Below are 11,962 nucleotides of genomic sequence, written 5' to 3'. Positions count from 1 at the left end.
CAAAAAAAAAAAAAAAAAAAAAAAGAACTATAGTAAAAGGCTGGGATTTGTGTGTATGTTTCAGGCATCAAGGAGTTTTTTTGTCAAAGATAATAAGATGGACCGAAATGGGCAGAAAGGAAGGAAAAACAAGTTTAAAAGCTCCTATAGTTGCTGGTTTGTTATTATATTATTATTATTTTTCTTTTTTTTTGAGTCAGAGTCTCACTCTGTTGCCCAGGTTGGAGGGCAGTGGCACCTTCCCAGCCACTGCAGCCTCAACCTACTGGGCTCAGGCAATCCTTCCGCCTCAACCTTCCAAGTAGCTGGAACTACAGGCATGCACCACCACACCTAGCTAATTTTAGATTTATTGCAGAGATGAGGTCTCGCCAAGTTACCCAGGCTGGTCTTGAACCCATGGGCTCAGGCAATCCTCTCACCTCGACCTTCCAAAGTGCTGGGATTATAGGTATGAGACACCGCCTCTGGCCTAGTTACCAGTTTAAAAGCTATTATAGTTGCCAAGATAAGAAGTAAGGAGAGCCTGACTTAGGTTGATGGCAGAGAGAATTAAAAGGATCAACATGAGAAATGTTGTGGACAATATTTGGCTCAATAAGTAGTTACAAAGCCGAAAAAGTAAAAAAGACAAGTTTTGAGTATGGTGCCCAGAGAAAGTCAAGTGCCACAAATGAGAAGCTGGCATATGGGAGAAGAGATTAATTTGATTTTGGATATGTTTAAAATCCAAGCTGAGACTGGGCACGTGACTCAAACATGTAACATCAGCCCTTTGGGAGGCTGAGGCGAGAGGATTGCCTGAATCCAGGGGCTCGAGACCAGCCTGGACAACTTGGTGATGCTTTGTCTCTACAATAAATCAAAAAATTAGCCGGCGTTGTGGTACACACCTATAGTTCCAGGCACTTGGAAGGCTGAGGCAGAAGGATCACCTGAGCCCAGCACGTCGAGGCTGCGGTGGCCCTGAGAGTGCCCACACTACATTCCAGCCTGGGCAACAGAGTGAGATTCCAATTAAAAAAAAAAAATCCAAGCTGACATGCTAGGAAGGTAGCAAGAAACCAATGTAAGTCTGGAATTTAAATAAACAAGGGCCTACAGACCTGTGAATCATCAGTACAGAGAAACTTCAAAATCAAATACCTTGTAAATAATACCTCATTAAAACAAACAATTAAGTACCCAAGAAAGCTCTGAGAGAGGAAGTTCAAGGAAATAATCTTGGGGAATACCTATCCTTAGGGAAGAGAAAGAAGAGTAGAGACAGAAAAATGGTCAGACAAATAGAAAGAATAATGAAAGTTAAATGCCTTGGAAGTCAATAATAAAAAGGTTTCAAGAAGGTGAGGATGGTCCACGTTTCCAATGAAACACAGAAAGATGTATACTGAGAAAAGGCTGTAAGAGTCAGAACAACTCTTCCCATAAAACTGCCTCAGAGATTGAGTGGAATGTTGATTTCCTCCCTAGTCAAGGATCATTAAACACTAGGACTCAGCTATCTCTTCAGTTAAGTCTATAAAAGTTATTTCCTTAAAAAAATTCATTAGCCTACCAATTTATCACAACCATGTCTAAACAATGAAAAAATATTTCCATTCCCACTACCATTTGAATACTTTCTATACAAATGTATAAGAAACACCTAATTCGCTGGGCTCGATGGCTCAGTCTACAATCCCCCGCTTTGGGAGGCTGAGGTGAGTGGATTGCCTGAGTCCACAGGTTCGAGACCCACCTGGGCAACTTGGCGAGACCTCATCTCTACAATAAATCAAAAAAATCAGCTGGGTGTGGTAGCGTGCCTACAGTTCCAGCTACTTGGAAGGCTGAGGCAGAAGGATCGCCAGAGCCCAGCAGGTCGAGGCTGCAGTGGCCGGGAGCGGCCACTGCACTCCAGTCTGGGCGACAGAGTGAGACTCCAACTCAAAAAAAATTAAAAAAAAAAATAGAAGCACCTAATTCAACCTTTCAGCTTATTTGCTTCATCACTCGGCTCTGAAAAGCCCTTAAAGGCAGGATATGGTAGAAGAGAAAGAAAAGGGTTTTGGTCTCAGACAGACTTCAGTTTGAATTCTACTTCTACCATCCACTTTTAAATGGTTCTTTTTGCTGGGTGTGGTGACTCACACCTATAATCCCAGCACTTTGGGAGGCTGAGGTGAGAGGACTGCCTGAGCTCACAGGTTCGAGACCAGCCTGGGCAACTTGGCAAGACCTCATCTCTACAATAAATCAAAAAACTAGCCGGGAGTGGTGGCACGTGCCTGTAGTTCCAGCTACTTGGAAGTCTGAATCAGAAGGATCACCTGAGACCAGCAGGTCGAGGCTGCAGTGGCCGTGAGCGTGCCACTGCACTCCAGTCTGGGCAAGAGAGTGAGACTCCAACTCAAAAATAAAATAAAATAAATGGTTCCTGTTTTGTAAAATGGGATAACAACCTGAAGAAATTGGTTTAGATAAAGACAATGTACACAAAGGGCCTGTCTGTACATAGTAGGCACTCATACTATTTTTCTAGCTTCCCATCACTATATTATACTGCATTTCCTAGAGAAGCATGGGCTTCCTTGCCACTCAGCAATAATTTTCTAAACATTGTACACAACATCGGGTGCAGTTCCAAGTTTATGACACTGCTTACCCACTCTCGTTGGCCTTTTAAAGAACTCAGAAAACTGTTAAGATCTTTCAGCTACATTCGTGTTCTATGAACTGGGATAATGCAATCTACACAGGAACCTCCCTCTTGAAGGTTCTGAGGACACCACAGTTTGAAGACTGCAAAACAATCACTACAGATAAGAAAAATGAGGAAGTCCTCCATCAACCAAACTATGAACATAGGGAACTTAATTATTTCTTTGGATTAATGCCTTCTCTCCCTGTTGGTAATACCAACTGCTCAGTGTTTACAGTTTACTGGCTCTAATTTAATAACAGTATTTCAGAGTATGTTAGGAATGCATTCTAACCCTAAGTGCTGATCTCCAGCAGCAGAGCTAAGGAAATATTTTTTTAAAGAGATAGAGGGTTCCACTATGTTGCCCAAGCTGGCCTCAAACTCCTGGGCTCAAGTGATCTTCCCACCTCAGCCTTCTGAGTAGCTGGGATTACAAGCAGCCACCACTGCACCCAGCTAAGGGAAATTTATATAATAACATCCAAGCCCATTTAACTAATTCTAAAGGAAATATTTTTTCTGTTGTTTCTACCATGATTTATCTTTATATCAGAATTCAGTTCCCATTACCATTTTTTGCCATTCACTTTTTTTTTTTTTTTTTTTTGAGTCAGGGTCCTCACTCTGTCGCACAGGTTGGAGTGTAGTGGCACACTCATGACTCACCACAGCCTCATCTTCCTGGGCTCAGGTGATCCTTCTCCCTCAGGCTCCCGAGTAGCTGGGATTACAACCAATTTTTTGTAGAGATGAGGTCTCACTACATTGCTCAGGCTGCAGTCACATTTTAAATTTTTCTTAAATACCTGAAAAGGACACTATAAAGATGAAAGGATGATGCTCCAAAGGTACAACTTACAACAGAATAGAGAGAGGCTGAAAACATCCAGAAGTGCCCTCTTAGAAGTTAGGTTCAAGAGCAGGGTCTAATGCTGGTCCTAAGTGAAGTTAACAAAACAAAAGAGATAACATGGCGATGATTAAAGTACACCAGAGGAATAGTCTTGGCTACCACTAGAGGTAAATCACATAGTAGCTTTCAAGATGGCTAAGAAAAACCAGGAAGAACAAAAAAACAGCATGTGAGGCAAATGTGGATGCGTCACACTAAAACTTGGCCAGACTTCCTTAAGCAGTAGCAGAGGAAAAGAGCAAATACCCAATTTCTCAGATATGATGATGAACATTTTTGCAATGACTGAATACATTAGGCATAGCACATTAATAAAATGTCGTATTTGTCATTTTAGTCACCCCCTGATGCCATACTGGCAAAAACAAGATAGGTTCTGTTCACTAATTTATCTGTATCATAACACATTCCTCGGGTTAGGTGGTACTTGAAAAATTGGGCTTCTGGCCCAGAAACTAAGCCCCACAGAAGCAGAGATAAAAGACTGGACTGCTATAAAGAAATGACAAATTCATAAAATTCATCACAGACTAATTTTTGAAAAGCTTTAAAGAACTTTCTTCTCACTCCAAAAGTAAAGGGACTAACTCAGCAAACAAGAACAGGTAGCCTCCTTTTCTGACCAATTTTAATAGCAGTGAAGTTTCCTGGGTACATTCATGAACACGAAAGGTGAAGTTTTCAACATTATTGTAAAGCTAATCTAAAATTTGCTGGCTTTGGCTCTAAAATGAAGACATACATAGTCACAACCTCCAGGCCTACTGCTGATTCAATTAATTCAGTTGCCTGGGTTCCAAATGGGGGAAGGTAAACAGCAGATTATCTTGGCTCACTGATAATCTGCTTTAAAAAAAAAAGCTAATTCAATCTTAGAGACTTAAAAACTAACTCTTAACACCAATGTTATGCAATAAAAAGTTCGGTTTGAATAGCTCTGTTTCTCTTTTATAATCTAGACATTTCCTAAACAAGCTTAGAATAACTTTTCTATAGTAGAAACAACCCAGTAATAACCCTATCTACTGAGAGCAGTTTAGTCACTTCATTATTGTAAAAGCCTGTAACTCACCTGTTAGAAAACAGGATCTAGAGCATGAAACTCTGAAGATTTCAGTCTCCCACAACAGTTTGTACTTCTATAAAATGTCTTCTACTAGAGTCCATTTGCTTTTGAAATGTCAATATTGTTTTAAACTGGCAACAACAACAACAAAAAGACTGCTTTCTTTCTGCTTTCTCTGAATACAAGCTTCTATCTTAGGTTGGTCCTAGTCAACACCAAGGACCATGACACCAGAGTGATGCACATACATTTAACAGACAGCATTGTAACTGCCAGGTTGGTAGCAAGAACTAAAAGGTCACAAGCATACCTAGCCTCCCACCCCAGTCATCCTAGGAAACACTACCTCATAAGATGCCACACTTCTTAAGTAACACCAAAAAACCTGAAATATAAAAATATCTTCATAAAGATGAGAATTTTACAGTGTGGTCGGGTTATGTCTTTTTCAACATATTTTATTTTCTCCTCCTACTCTTTCCTTCACCCTACATGGATCTTCAGATCTCATAAAAACACAAATGATACAAATTAAATCTCAATCACATCCCACCTCACTACCCCTCCCAAGTGTTTACCTTACAATGGAGTTAAACTCTGAATGGTGTGGATGGTGGCAATGAAGGCTGATCAACCCTATTATTATTATTACTATTCATTGATTTGAATGAATACGGTTGCTTCACTGGAATATTATCAGTACCCTCTTAATTTTCATGTGCCATTGCTTCCTTCAAAAAGACGTGGAAGAAAAGTCAACAAAAAAAGGTTTAAAACTCTTCATCTGCCAGGTGTGTGGCTCACACCTGTAATCCTAGCACTTTGAGAGGTGGAAGCGACAGGACTGCCTGAGTCCAGGGGTTCAAGACCAGCCTAGACAACTTGGTGAGATCAATAAATCAAAAAATTAGCTGGGCGTGGTGGCACATGCCTGTAGTTCCAGCTACTTGGAAGGCTAAAGCAAAAGGATTGCCTGAGTCCACCAAGTCGAGGATATGGTGGCCATGATTGTGTCACTGCACTCCAGCCTGAGTGACAGAGTGAGACTAACTCAAAAAAAAAAAGCTCTCCATCTGTGCTGCCATATTATTAAGATGATCCAGCTGTACAGATGAAAAGAGCACCCTTTATTCCTAACTCCCTAGCCCTGATTCACTTTAGAAAGAAACGAGGCCTTTCTCTAGTCTGAAACAAATTTGACAATCTGTTGATACGGAGCTCAACAACTTGGAAAAAAACATATTACCTCTACCACAAAAAAAGAAAAAAAAAGTATAAGGGACAGTTGCAGTAGAGGTGAATAACACTGTAGCAGAAAGAGGAGTTACAGCACTGTAGAATATTATCAGTTGTGTTAATAGAGACCAAGAAGAAGCAATGAACAAAAGAAATTTGTTGAAGAATGCATTCCAAAACATATGTACACCAACATTTTATAGTCCCTCTGTCCTCGGGTCATGAACCCCCCCCATCAGAATGCCCAGAATAATGTTCAAAAGATAATTCTAGGTGGACACATACAAAGCACATACTTAAGCTGGCCAATTAAAAATGAATATGAAAAATTAACTAGAAAAATGTGTTCTAAGGCAAAATGTAAAGAAAAATAAACTAATTTATGACTTATTCAAAACTATATTAATGATGTGTAAAGAAAACAGAAAATACTTTTTGAGTGTCCACCATGTGCTAGGCATAACCTAAGAGTTTTATAGACATTCCCTCATATAATACTAACAATGACCCTGGAAGGTAAATGGTATCATCCCACTTTTAGAGTGTGGAAATTAAGAGTCACAAAAGTTTAAGTAAGTAACTTGCCCAAGGTCACATAGCTAATAAATCTTAGTACAATATTTAAATCCTGGTCTGTCCATCTCTAAAGACTGTACTTTTCTCTTTATATCGTATTGATACACATGCACACATCATTAATAATTTTACTCCAGTCCATAATGAGCATTTTCTAATCAAGGCACCAGGTAGAATGAAACTCACCAGTGTCATTCTCAATCTTTTCCTAATACAAATCATAAAGATATTAAGAATCAGTCAGCCCTACCCTCCAGAGCCACTCAGCACTTCTGTCAGATCCCATGAGCCTCTATTCTCTGCTACCAGAAACCTAAGAGCCTTACAAAAAACTACAATTATAAGTATGTCCTGACTGACTCCCTTTTTGCCACTGGCTTACACTACTGAATACACAGGGTGATTCTTCTGCTAACCAAGAATGATTCAAACCAGCTACAAAAGAAAGAACTGCCACTGTTTCTTTTTTTAACCAAAATTTTCCCATATATATCCTGAAAAGTTGAAATTCTAAGATGGATTGTACTCAGACACCAACCAAAGGCAGCATTACTCATCACTCTCCAACTTTTAGTCACAAGCAGCTAAATGTTCTCTTTTTATTGTTTATTTTTGAGTTGGAGTCTCACTCTGTTGCCCAGACCGAAGTGCAGTGGCAGCTCCCAGCCACCGCAGCCTCGACCTGCTGGGCTCCGGCGATCCTTCTGCCTCAGCCTTCCAAGTAGCTGGAACTACAGGCGCACGCTACCACGCCCAGCTAATTTTTGATTTATTGTGGAGATGAGGTCTCACCAAGTTGCCCAGGCGGGTCTCGATCTCGCGGGCTAAGGCAATTCGCTCACCTCAGCCTCCCAAAGGCACGGGATTACAGGCTGAGCCACCGAGCCCGGCTTAAATGTTCTCTTTTAAATGGCAAGGAACAACCCAAAGCTGGAGAAGGGAAGAGATCTGATTTGACAAAAGGCTGAACAGAACTCAGACAGATTCCCAGTTTTTTAAACAAAGTAAGAAGAATGATCCACATAAAAACAAAACGCCAAGCCGGGCTCAGTGGCTCAGCCTGTAATCCCGCCCCTTGGGAAGCTGAGGTGAGTGGATTACTGCGGGTTCGAGACCCACCTGGGCAACTTGGTGAGACCTCATCTCTATAATAAATCAAAAAATTAGCCGGGAGTGGTAGCTCACCACGTCTGTAGTTCCAGCTACTTGGAAGGCTGAGGCGGAAGAATCGCTAGACCCCAGCAGGTCGAGGCTGCAGTGGCTGGGAGCAGCCACTGCACCCCAGTCTGGGCGACAGAGTGAGACTCCAACTCAAAAAAAAAAAAAACCCAAAAAACAACAACAACAACAAAAAAAAACAACAAAAAAACCCGCCAGGTAAGTAAAGAAAGAAGAAAGAGGGAGACAGGGTGGAGGGCACACATTCACTTCCAGGCTTAACTCAAGTCACTTGAAGAAATACAACAACACTTTAGGCCAGAAAGACAAGAAGCCTACAGCCAATTAAACTTGTGAAAGTAATTTAACCAGTGCTGGAACAAAGCCAAGAACAATACCCAGACTCTTTGGGAAACTGTGGTAGGAATTTTATGACTTCAGTGGTCAGCACTTGAGCGTCTGTCTTGAATTCTGGAACTTAAAAGCCTCCAGCTCCCACTCACCTTTCCTTTCCTCCTTTTATCACTGAAGTAAGGCCAGGCTGAGCTCCTGAGAAAACAGGTCTGTAGATTCACTGAAGGGCTGAGAAAAGTTAAAGTTTACATGGCAAAGGTGTGTCTTGTACTAAACACAATAAAAATATTTACGAATACATTTTAGTATTTTTAGACCTCTTCAAAACTATTCAAAACCAGGGTAATTTATCGTCTGATTACTGAAGATATAACCCCCACACATGGAAATAAAACGAACCAACACGAGGATTAGATGCCAGGCAAGTAATCTCCCAGCTCCACTAAAACGTAAAAAGTCATTTAAAAGGATAATCTGAAGCTCCTCAACGCTAAAACATAACCAACCTCTAAGAAGAAGGGGGGGGAATCCGGGAGAGAATGTGATAGTGCCAGTGCCGGTTTGTTTACAGAGACTCCAGCAACAATCGTGTGAGTAAGAAATTCAAGCCACCAGATGCTTTCCAAATAACAGGGACCAAACGGGACCGTTCTAAGGGCTCCTAAAATATTTGGGAGTGGGGAGGTAAACTAAGATAATTATATCACAAAGAGTACGAGACCAGACAACTGACTTCAGAATTCTTGGACCTCGGCCTTCCGTACAAGGTGCTGGACCTGAGAACTTGGGATGGGGGATGGGGACACACTGCGCGGTGGCCCTGAGGCGGCGGGGAGACGCAGGGCGAGCCGTGGACCCTTGACCTAAGGAGAGAACCGGGAGCACACAAATGGGTCACCCGGCGAAGCAAGACGTCCCTGTGAACTGTGGGGTTGGCTCTCGGAGGCAACCCCAGGGCTGACCTGAGAAAAGGACAACCAGTTCTCCCGGCGATGACTCCGGTCAGGGAAAGGAGAAGGCCGGGGCCCTAAGAGCTTGGGAGGGGGGTCAGGCCCATCCTGTGGGGGACCGGCTAGGGAGAGGGGGGCAGGCCGAACCGGAACGAGACACGGACCGGGTAGGTCAAGGGGAGGCGTCCGGCTGGGGCAGTTACAAGCACGGGAGCCGGCGAGGCTCAGCAGCCCGCTTCCCGTCTCTGGTCATCCTTCTGCCAGCGGCTGCTCCGACTGTTCCAGGCCCCGCCGCCCCGTCCACTGCCACCACCAGTGCCGCCGCCATCTTACACTGGCCAGCGGCCGCCACCGCCGCCGCCTCCGCTCTCTGCGCTTGCGCCTGCGCCGCCACGCTTTCCGGCCCCGTTTGCGACGATGCACTCGAGAAGACCGAGGGAGAGTGGTCGCGCGAGCTCGCGGCCCGCAACCCTCCCCGAGGGACGCCGCGGGGCGGGGCTTGCGGCAACGGCAAGCAGAGCGGGGAGCGCGTGCGCACTGCCGGGGCGGCGCCGTTGCTCTCGTGGGGCGTCGTTGGGCTCGCTTCCCCAGCGATACCCATAACGAGTACGAGTTAGGTGCTCTCCAGAGTTGGAATGGGGATCGACTTCATCTCTCAGAGACCGGCTGGCACACTCCTGGCCGACCGCCAGTCTTGCCGCGTTTGAACACTGGGAACCCAGTTATTGCCAGATTTCTTCTGAAAACCCCATTTCCTTTTGGGACTGTGTTTCCTTAAGTGGCTTCTGTACCATCGAGGCCTGCTTCCCTCCGAGAGCCTCCATTTACCCATTTTTACAGGTTTTCAGACGCTGGACGTGCAGCTAGGCTCTTCTTGGAAGGGGGTGCTGTGGTGAAGGGTCCCAAGAGTGGGCCGGGTGACTTAGGGTGACTTCTGTACACGCCGCTCGGTCCTAACGCCCAAAGGACGCCTGCACAGGGTCGCTCCCAGCTGCCCGGCCGGGAAGCTTTTACCAGAAGGCCACGGGGCGAGAAGCTGACCCCTTCTTGTCTCCTCCATTCCAAGTCATTATGTATTACTTACGACTGCTACAACGGACAGCCGGTTTGCCTACTTCCATTATTGCCCTGTTACAGGTAAACACAGAATAGCGCCGTGGGAAGTCAGGTTATTCCGTCTCCCCATCCCATCCCAACTCCCACTTCCTGCTCAAAACCTTCAATAGCTTACCACATAACAATATCACAACGGCCCCTAACGAAGGCCCTACATGATCTGGCACATGATTTCATCTCCTCCCACACTGGCTAGCACTACTCTAGACTCACTGGCCTTGCTGTCACTCCAACCAAAGTATGACCTAGCCCCAGGGCTTGCTTCTTGGAATGTTCATCTATTAGATCTACTAGACTTGATGTCTCCACTTAGGTCTCTGTTGAAATGCTACTTCCTAAGAGAGGGAGCTCTTGACTATTCCAACTAAAATGGAACCCAGTCATCCTCCTCCTCTATCGCCTTACTCTGCATTGTTTTTTTCATAATTTTTTAAACCTGTGACAATCTATAATTGCGTGTGTGTATATATATATATATTTTTTTTGGTCAGGGTCTCTCTCTGTCACCCTGACTGACTGAAGTGCAGTAACACGATCACAGTTCATTGCAACCTTGAATCCTGGGCCAAAGGGATTCACTCTCTTCACCCTCCCAAGTAGTTGGCACTATAAGCATGCATCACCATGTTTGGCTAATATTTTTATTTTTTATGGAGAGGAGGTCTTGCTATGTTGCCCCAGGCTGGTCTCAAACTTCCAGGCTCATGCAGTCTTCCCACCTCAGCCTCCCAAAATGGTGAGATTACAGGTGTGGGCCACCACACCTGGCCATAATTAACATTTGTAATCCAGTGGTACTACTAGAGTATAAACACGGACTATGTCTTTTTCATTTCTCAACTCCTAGAAGAGGGCTACAGGACAAAGTAGCTATTTAATGCCCTACCATCCTATTCATTCACTCAGTTAACAACTACTTATTGAATTCTTGCTACGTGGGAGGCCCTGTTCTAGGTGCTCGGACTGCAGCAGTAAATAAAACAAACCAAGATTCTTGCCTTCCTGGAACTTATTAGTGCTGGGGTTGAGAATGTGGAAGAGAGAGACACAGACAATATTCAACTATGAAGAGTACTGTAAAGGAAAATAAGACAGTGTAAAAATGGAGTACGAGGATGGATATTCTCTTTTACATAGGGGTTTCAGGGAAGGCTTCCCTTCTGAGGTGACATTTGAGTACAGATCTGAACTGAGAAAGTAAGCTATACATAGAAAGGTAAAGACCCTGAAGCTCGAGTGTGCCCGGCACAGAAGCTAGTGTGACAAAAGAACAGGTAGGAAATTTGGAGAAACAAGACGAGAGCCAGATCACTTATGACCTTATGGACCAAAGAAAGGACTTTGGGTTTTATCCTAAGAGTGCCGGAAAGTCATGAAGGGTTTTGAGTAAAAGAGTAACTAAGAGGTAACTAAGAGGTTCACTCTGGTTGATGCTTTGAGAGCTACCTGAAGGAAGGCAAAAATAGAAGCTGACAGACCAGTTAGGGATGCTATTGCAGAAGACCTGCAAGACTAATGTCACAGTGGAAATGGGAGGAAGTGACTGGATTCAGGATGTACTTTGAAAGTGGTATAGAGGTGAATTGCTAATAGATTTGAATGTGGGGTATAGAAGTGAATTGCTAATAGATTGAATGTGGGGTGCAAGATAAAGACAAGAATCAAGAATCAGTTTTTTTATTTGAGTAACTGGATGACTAGTAATACCATTTACTGAGACAGAGCATGTGGGAGGTCAGAAGCAGGTTTTGGGGGGAAGACATTCAATTGTTTCAGGCATGTTTTTTTGTTTTTTTTTTGAGTTGGAGTCTCTGTCGCCCAGACAGGTCCCGGCCACTGCAGCCTCGACCTGCTGGGCTCCAGTGATCCTTCCACCTCAGCCTTCCAAGTAGCTGGAACTACAGGCA

At 43.9% G+C, this 11,962-nt stretch overlaps 1 protein-coding gene across 4 annotated transcripts in view; it reads right to left on the bottom strand.

Annotated features, from left to right (window-relative positions):
- DCAF8 (DDB1 and CUL4 associated factor 8) overlaps window positions 1-9,419 on the bottom strand; it is a 51,463-nt gene extending 42,044 nt beyond the window's left edge. Inside the window, exons 1-2 of one of the 4 annotated variants that reach the window (XM_008058714.1) lie at window positions 9,104-9,298; window positions 8,139-8,217 (exon numbers count right to left, since the gene is read on the bottom strand). The gene's annotated coding sequence lies outside the window, so the exon portion shown is untranslated. Of the gene's footprint in view, window positions 1-8,138; window positions 8,218-8,951 lie in introns of all 4 variants that reach the window. The other 3 variants (XM_021712699.1, XM_021712698.1, XM_008058713.1) reach the window with 3 other exon arrangements.
- Window positions 9,420-11,962: the final 2,543 nt, after the last annotated feature.

The sequence above is a fragment of the Carlito syrichta genome, unplaced genomic scaffold (assembly GCF_000164805.1).
Source record: "Carlito syrichta isolate Samal-C Ts95f unplaced genomic scaffold, Tarsius_syrichta-2.0.1 Scaffold303604, whole genome shotgun sequence".
NCBI lineage: Eukaryota > Metazoa > Chordata > Mammalia > Primates > Tarsiidae > Carlito > Carlito syrichta.
The sequence above is the reverse complement of the archived record's forward strand: the minus strand, read 5'-3'. Positions and strand labels throughout refer to the sequence as shown.